The 8,902-nt window shown below is 41.9% G+C and overlaps 1 protein-coding gene across 1 annotated transcript in view; it reads left to right on the top strand.

The window, feature by feature from the left end:
* The first annotated feature begins 8,665 nt into the window (after window positions 1–8,665).
* Csrp2 (cysteine and glycine-rich protein 2) overlaps window positions 8,666–8,902 on the top strand; it is a 19,075-nt gene continuing 18,838 nt past the window's right edge. The window contains exon 1 of the mRNA XM_005374348.2: window positions 8,666–8,772. The gene's annotated coding sequence lies outside the window, so the exon portion shown is untranslated. The remainder of the gene's footprint in view (window positions 8,773–8,902) is intronic.

Below are 8,902 nucleotides of genomic sequence, written 5' to 3'. Positions count from 1 at the left end.
AAATATAGTTTAGCATTTTTCTACTTGGAAAAAAAAATCATCACCCATTAAAAGAATTAGAGGGGACAAGAATGAGCTGAATCTCTATTCCCTAACACAGTACTCAAAGACCCACATGGGCTAGCCCTGCCTCTCTTTCCAGCTCTGTCTTTCATTCTGCTTGGCCATTCCTATAATGCTAATTTGTATGGTCTTCATGCATGTAATTTGTGATTCAAACTCACCTTTGTTTGATTAAAAAACAAACTGCACTCTGCCACTGATTTTACTTCATGAGAAAAATTACGACTTTTCTATTAATTTAGTGTGGGCAAAAGGTGAGCTACCATCCTGTGTCATGAAGAAGCTTAGGCATATAAATAGTAAGCACCATTCTTTTTATAAAATTGTGCAAATAATGTTCATGGTAGAAAAGTCAGCCACTCTTGAGAAGCAAAAGGAAGATAAAAAAACATGAATCCTTCTCACCAGCAAAAATACTACAGAAATTTTAGTGTATACCTTTTCAGACTTTTTTTGGGGCAGTGTTTAGGACTGAACCCAAGGCCTGGCAAATGTTAAGCAAGTGCTCCACCGCTGAGCTACATCCCTATGTCTCATTTATTTTTATATATAGTCATGTTTTACGTAACAGCACAGGCCCACATAGACAGTGATGGTTCCATAAAATTATACTGCCTCATAGCAGCGTAGCCTTCTGAGCTTGTGTAAGTAACACTCTGTAATATTAACACAATAAAACTGCCTGGCCATGCATTTCTCAGACTTGTCTCAGTCATTAAGGGATAAATGACTTATACATAAAAAAAGGCTCGGAGTGTGCCTGTGTTATTTTCTTTTTGTACAGCAGTGTAACAAATTATACCACTATGTACATGCTTACTTAACACACGCTTAATCTTTGAACATGGTTTCCTGTACTCCAGAGGAAGTACTCTAGACAGCGAAGCATCTCCAGACTACCTGGAAGCTCAAATTCTACATACAATCTAGCTTCTCCTAAGCCCTGATAGAAGATACCCTCAGCCAGATTGGAAGGCAAGTGAGCAATGCAAGGTGAGGGCCATGGTCAGGAGCAGTAGGTCTTCTCATAGGTGAAGTAGAAGGTCTATTCTCAGGCTCTAGCATAATAGATATTAAGTGGCAGGCATAGGAAGAATTGTGGTCTCCTTTAAAACTGTACCACCGTGGGGGTGGGCACCGATTCTGGCTCCATAGCATTATTTACATTCTCAGAAAGTCTCTTACCTGCCGCTAAGAACACTGATGCATGTGAACACCTCTCCTTGTGAAAAGATGCATGACTACAAAGTCATATAATTACTGCTCTTAATAGAAGCATAGAATTTTAGAGCTAAGTGAAATTTACCAGTTATACTTCCCTCCCCCCATACATGAACACACAAAAGTTCCAGTGTTGCAAACTCAATCCCCCACGCAGCAGCTTTGAGAGATGGGATCTTTAAGACATGGTTAGGCCACAGGGCTTTGCTTTCATGAATGAATTAATGCCACTCCCTCAGGAGAAGTTAAATAACTCACCCAGGTTTCCAAAGATAGACAGTGGCAAAGGCAAGACTCCATGCTATGTTTTCATTTCTGCTTCGGGTAAGGAATTTATACCAGTCTTAGACCCCGCAGAAGAGGTGGACGAATGGCTGCCTGGCTATGCACCAAGACACACTTTTGTAGTTCTGCTTTCGTATGATGTAGTTATCCGTCCTCTGGAGGGTTTTAGCCCACAGAACACAGTCAAAATGTGAAGACTTCTTAATGAGCTTGCTACTTTGCATCCACTTCATCTTCCACCTCCCCACGACAGAGGCTCCATTTCCAGGCCAGCTAGGCTGCTGCATGACTCCACTGCTTGTCCTAGCCTTCGTTAGGGTCTGCCCAGGGTATGGAGACCTCCTCCAACTAGAAAGGTTTGTGTTTGGTTTTCTACAGATGTCCTCCCCCAAATCTAGCAATACTTAGAGCCTTCAAGCAAAGGTACTTTATTGTTCTGATATGGCAGGAAACACTCATTGTTGAAAAGTCTCATTTAGTAGTGGAAAGAATGTGATGTTTAGATTCAGACTGGATTTGAACCCTGGTTCTGCCACTTGCTAGCTATGTTGCCTTGGACAAGTTATTCAACTTCTGTGAATCTCAGTCTTTTCCTGTGTAAAATGAAAAGCAAGATAACAAATTTACGAGGCTGTTGTATCCAGAAAAAAAATTCCTAAAATGTTTGACATGCAAAGAACATTCAATGCATAGTCTTCGTTATTTTCCTGAAACATATGGTGTTGGCCTGAAGACAGGCAACGGATGTACTTTGCTCTCCCTGATTTCTGATTGTACAGCTGAATTTGGATGAAAGATGGCTCCAGGACAGCCCAGTTCTTTTTCACAGAGGACTTAGGTAGCTTTAAAAATCTATTTGCTATGGTTTAATGTGCTCCCCCCAACACACACAGACATACACACACACATTCTTATGACGGAAACTTAATTTGTACTGCAACAGCTTTGAGAGATGGGAATTGTAAGAGAGGGTTCAGTCACAAGGGTTTTGCTCTCATGGATGGATTAATGCCTTTACGGCAGGAGTAGGTTCCTAATGAAAAGATGAGTTCAAGTTACGCCACCTCCTTTCATCTCACATGAGTGTCCTCTTGCCTTTCTGTGATGGAGTCACTGATGCAGTCCCCTTGAACTTGCTGTAAGAAACAAATCTCTGGGGCTGGGGATATAGTTCAGTGGCATAAGTGCCTGCCTGGCAAGCGCAAGGTCCTGAGTTGGATTCCCGGTACCAAAAAAAAAGCAAGAAAGAAATCTCTGTTCTTTATAAATTCCCAGTCTCATATACTATGCTACAGCAGCACAAAATGAACCAAGACACCTAACTGCTCAGACCCACCCAGTAAGAGATCATGGAGTTTGGTCCTGATGCAGAACTCAATCAAGGAACTGATGTGAACACAGGGAAAGGCCAATCAAAAGCTTGAGTCTTGCAATGCATGAGATTATTTAAGACTTGGGAACGGAAATTCAATATCCCCACAATCTTTTTGGAACAGTGTAAGTCAATAATGTTTAAACTAAAAACTAAGTCTGCGCTTTTTATAATCATATAATTATACAGTTTATAGAAGACTTTAAAAGAACGTTTTTTTCAATAACTCAAGGTGAGAGCTACAGAAACATGACAGGTTTTATTTTCTTTTATAAGAAAAGACTGACTTTACAAATTATTTTTAATCCCATATGTGAGGATTACACAAAAATCCTTGCAAGTATATGCCATAAACAATTAAATGCCTATCAGTTATAGCACTGTATATTGCTTTCAAAATCTAGTTAACTTTCGGGGCTGGGGATTTAGCTCAGCGGCAAAAGCGCTTGCCTGGCAAGCGCAAAGTCGTGAGTTCGGTTCCTGGTACCGGAGAAAAACCAAAAAAAAAAAAAAAATCTAGTTAACTTTCCTTACATCATTTCCCAGAGAAATACACTCAACGTATACACTCTTTTAAATGGAAATTTTTATGAGGTTTTCTCTGGAGCTGTGTTTGAGTGGTCAAGATACGTATGGAAATCTCATTAACTACAGTTAAAATGAAATATATATCTAATGCTAATTTTTAAAAGCTGAATTAGCATGATTTTCTACTTAGCCTTTTCCTGAATGATGGTGGGGGAGGTTGTTAATCTTTACTGCAAACTATAAAAATCTTCTTTGAAATTTGATGGATAAATATGCATTTCTTTTTCTATAATCTTTAGCAAGAAAAAAAAAATCCTAGGTAAAAGTTAGAAAGTAAATAAAGGAACTTTATTTTCCTTGAAGTTTCTGATGTTTCTAATCCAAGTGAGATTTCAAAAAAATTATTCATTGTTTAATCCTCTGTTCCTCACATGACAGTTTTTTAGGAGAAGAAATAAGCTTCCTTGTAGTCACGGCTTTGAGAATTTTCCTTTCACATCAGAACAATACTTAAAGACAGATGTTAACATTTGTGCAAAACTGCAGAAGTGTGACACTACTTAGAAGATTCTGTTGGGCGGACATAGACGCAGTCATATATCTATTTAATGTTGTACATGGTCATGCAGGGTGAAGACTGAAAAATGGCAATTCGTTGGCAAGTAGGGATTCTCTGATCACTACAGTGACACTCTCAGGCTGTCTCAAGGGGCTGCAAGGTGTCAACCAGGGCTGGAACCATTTTAAATTTTGACAAGACCATCGAGTTCCTTTCAAGCTCACTCTTGTTTTTCTTGGCAGAAGGCTTCATTTTCTGTGTTCGTTGGCCAGAAGCCTCCGCTCCCCACCATGTGGAACCTCCTCAGGGTGCTTGAGTAGCTCTCTCACATGGCAGCCGGCTTCCCCTAGAGCAAGTGGTGGGGTGAGGGGAGCTGAAGGGGAAGATAGGAGGAGAATGAGGAGGAAGTGACGCAGAATCGTAAACTTTATCTTCTAGAAGAAAGTCACAAAGGAAGTCGCTTATAAATTTCACCTATTGAAAGGAAGAGTATCAAAAAAATTGAGTGTAGATTTAAACAACCGCGATCAGTTGGGAGTCCTAGCTGAAAGTATTAGAAAATCTACCTCACAATGGGAACTCATTTGCTCCCATCATTAAAGATCTTGCAGGTGCGTAAACTCTGTGAATAGTGTGTTCTGAGTTCTGGCTCTGTTTTTCTGTCCTCCTCTTTATGGCATCGTTCTCTGGCCTGCTTCCTGCTGCGGTAGTAAAACAGGCTGCAACAACTGTAGGCCACATATGCATAACCTGCATCTTCCGCAAAGGGTGAGCACCACTGAGTCTCAGCGCCTCTGCAGAGCTGTAAGATTCACTCTGATTGGATGGCCTTGGGTCACGTGCCACCCAAACCCTCCCTCCCCGCCAAACCAGTGGCTGGAACACCTCCATGGGTTCCAGTGCTCCATCCCCGCGGCTGTACTGTGAATCACTTCTCTGAAACCACACAGACCTCCAAAGAGAAACCCAGGCCTCCGGGAAAAAGACAAATGGACCCTGGAGAGGCAACCACAAATAACCCAGTGCAAGAGTCAGGGAAGTTCTTGTCAGCTTTTTAGAATATGAGGTGGACAGCGTTTCTGTCATGCAAAGAGAAAGGAAGCCGTAGAGGCATAGAAATTGGGAACGTAGCTAAAGAATGGTAAGAGGGCTGGGATGTAGCTCAGTGGCACAGCACCTTCTTGGCAAGCACAAGGTCCTGAGTTCGATTCCCAATACCAAAAAAAGACTGTCTCTAAAGAATGGTAAAATAAGCCTGACATCACGGCCCATACCTATAGTCCCAGTACTGGGGAGACTGGGGTGAGAGGGTTGTTTGAATCTAGGAGTTTGAGACTAGCCTGGGAATATAACAAGACCCCATTGCCAAGAAAAGGGAAAGAAAAAAGTCAAAGAAATGGAACTTTTTGAGACAAGGTCTCTCTATGTAGTTCAGCCTGGCCTTGAGCTCACTTTGTAGCCCAGGCTGGTCTCCAACTCGCAATCTCTGAGTGCTGGTATTACTGGAGAGCGTCACCACGCCAGCTCCCCATGTCTCTCTTGAGATGGAAGACAGAAAGTGTAAAGCAGGGGGCTCCCAGGAAAGTGGAGGAAATGTTGCCTGGTGGTTGTGAATGTGAATCAACTGAAAATAAAGGAGAAAAGTGAAATAGGGAATTCAAGGGGTTAAGATAACATAGGTGGAAAGAATCAGAGGTTAAAGTTAATGGTGCTTTTCTTGCCAGTGGAGCTTGGAAAATTCCACTGTCATAGCAAAGCATAAGCAAAGCTACAAAAACTAAAAAGCTCTGGTCTACAAGAAAACATAAAATATTATTGTAATAAAAGAAAGTAGTATTGGAGGGAAATAGTACCTGCTGGGGAAAGAGGAATACAAGTTTGAGGGACAAGTTCACAGAAGATTTTTTTTTTACAGCAACTATAACACATAACAAAAATAAAATAATCCTTTCAACATTTAAGCATATCTAACTTACTGGTCTTTTTGTTTTGTTTTGTCAGAAAATGTATCACAGAGTATTAGGGTTGGGTATAATGAATTTTAACTTCCTACCACTGCTGGTAAATCGTAACTAATAAATAAGATAGAACAATTACTTTTTTGTGTGTTGTAGGTTAGCAAAGTAAGAATTTTCCCCCTTTGTTTAATATATACTAAAATATTTCTCTTCACCATAGCTTGGCTGGTTTCTAGGAAGGAATCCTTACCCTAAAATAAAAGAAGCCTTGTATTTCTATTCACATGCATCTGATTCAGAGTTGTGTTTTTAAAAAGTGGTGTGAAATAAAAGTAATGAAAATATTTAAGAAATCTAAGCTTGGAGTACAAGGTCACAAAGAAAGATAACTTTGGTTCAACTTGCCCTAGGACAGTGACCTTGACAGAGAACTGATTGAAAATTGGTTCACAGGTTCCAGAGAATAAAGAAGTTGTTGCAAGTATACTATGAATTTTGAGTTGGAAAAGGAAACTTCCTGCCAGACATATTTGACCTTCAGTTTTGCCTATGACCAGTTGAAGGGGTCAAATAGACAAGAACCTCATGCAATTAAGGGGTTTATTCTTCTCCAGGAGGGCAAATTTCTCCCACAACTCTTTCCTCAGGCACACAAACTGCTTTCTACTAAAGACTCTTAATTGTTTTGGAAAACGCATAATACTTTCTCACCACTAAACCCTTGAGAAGGCAACACGAGTACTTCGCAAAGTACAATTTCTATTTCTTTCTCAAGGGGCAGAAAAAGACATCCTTACAACCATTAATTTTTGAGCGTTTACTATGTGTGAGTTGCTACACTTGTATTTTACATGCACTATGTGATTTGATTCTCCTAAAAACCCAACCAAGTGTATACAATCATGTTTTACAGATTTAAAAAAAAAAAACAAAAAAACAGGTGCAAAAAGGTTAGTACTTACTGTAGCTCAACCTCATATAACTAATAGGTGACTGTTAGCTTCCCTTATAAAAGAAGAAAGCGAAATTATGGCTTACAGCTACGGAGGTTTCAGTCTATGACAGACTGGTCCCATTGCTCTGGGCCTGGTACATCACGATGGAAGCGTGCGGCAGAACTTCGTTACCTCCGAGCAGCTGGGAAGTAAAGAGAGGAACAGAGCAGGGCCTTCTGTCCCGTGCGAGAGCCTGAGATCTTTCACTGGGCCCCCTCTTAAAGGTTCTCCCACCACCTGACAGCACCGTCGGTTGGGACTAACCCCTTACCACATGGCCTTGAGGGTCATGGTTTGCAGATCTAAACCATGGTGTGCAGAGCTGCGTGCTGAAATCATATGTTGGATTCCAAGGCCACACTCTTTCTTAACATTACTTTCTTTTTCAAAGTGCAATTTCTTAATGTTTCCAACGGAGTCAATGGCCTAAATAAATGTTTAAACTAAAAGGAAACAAAATATTTTAAACGTTGGTAATTAAAGACAGATTTATTCAAAATCAAATGCTGTACGTCATTCCCAGATTCACTATGAGACGAATTGAGACAAGTACTGTACACAAGAGACAGTGGAAATACTTTTAGGTCAGAAACAAGCTCAGCTTCAAATGATGGGATGTGGCTCTGGAATTTAAGGACACTATGCTCCTGAGAGGAAGGAAACAGGCCAGGTCTAGGAAGAACTTAAGGGTAGGAGAGCAAGAAAAATGGTTTGTTGAAAACCAGTGTTGCAGTAAAATAAACTAATCTAGTTTCATTCAGCAGAAACGCTACACAAGCCAACGAAAGAAAAAACGTAAGTGGCCAAGCTAAAGAAAATGTGGAATCTGAGGGACAGATTAGCCCCAAGAGTCCAGTCACCGATACTGGCTGACATTAGGAAAATAAGGATTGCCCATATTAAGACTCATGCTACAATATCAGAAAATGTCAATCACCACTATGTGTTTTCCTACAGTGCTTGGTGAACACAGACTAAGACTGCTATTACAATGAGTTTATCCTGGATGGGATCCAGTCTATAAAATAAAACACTATATTTTAAGGCAGTTCTGCACTTTGTCATGGAGATGTACACCAGAGCCGTGATTCTCAACCACGGTGCTCTACCTCTACCCTAAGGGTGCACTTGGCAATGTCAGGAGACCCTAATTGTCACAACGTGGGCGCAAGGGCGCTATCTTGGCAACCAGAGGGTAGAGACGCGCTACAATCCCTAGGACAGCCCCTCGTAACGAAAAATTGTCCAGCCAAGATGTCAGCAGTGTGGAGCTGAGCAGCTCTGGACCAGACGCCACTGTGCCTGCGTTTGCGGCAGGAGTGGTTTTGATCGCTGCCTTTTTTGGGCTTCCAGCTCCTACGCTATCAATTCTCAGGATCGTTACCCATGACGGCGAGGCCGGTCACCAGAAGGCCTAGAACTTGAAGCCGATAGAGAAGGAATTGTTTGTTTTCCTCTTATTTAAAACTATGAATCATCACAAATCTAGGTTTTAGGTCGCGTACTTTGTCATCCCGGGGCTTTTCTGACATCAACAACCTGAAACCCAGGGCTCTCGGGCGCTGGGGCTCCGCGTGGCTGTGGGTTTCTTCCCCCTCAGCGATGCGCGGTGGGAAAAGGCAAAGCACTTCGGGGAGGAGGCGTCTTCCTAACGTCATTTATTTAGTCTAGATGAGGAATTTCGTTCTCGAACAACAGGAAAGTAGTGGATTTCCAGAGGCTGGAGATCGGACCAGAGAGTATTTGTCTCCTGGGGAAGTCAATCCCGCCGCGTTTACTTACAAAGATAGAGTAAGCGGGGAGTGGCGGGAATCCCGCTAGGGTTTTGTTGTTTTTACTGCGGAGCCCCGGGGCCTGGGGCTGCTCCCGGCGAGGGTGGGAGCGGCGCCCCGGGTGGGAAGACCGGCGCCGGCCTCGAGGG

Source organism: Chinchilla lanigera, unplaced genomic scaffold (genome assembly GCF_000276665.1).
Source record: "Chinchilla lanigera isolate Chin_1 unplaced genomic scaffold, ChiLan1.0 scaffold00004, whole genome shotgun sequence".
Lineage (NCBI taxonomy): Eukaryota > Metazoa > Chordata > Mammalia > Rodentia > Chinchillidae > Chinchilla > Chinchilla lanigera.
Note: the sequence above shows the minus strand (reverse complement) of the source record. Positions and strands in the feature narration are given on the sequence as shown.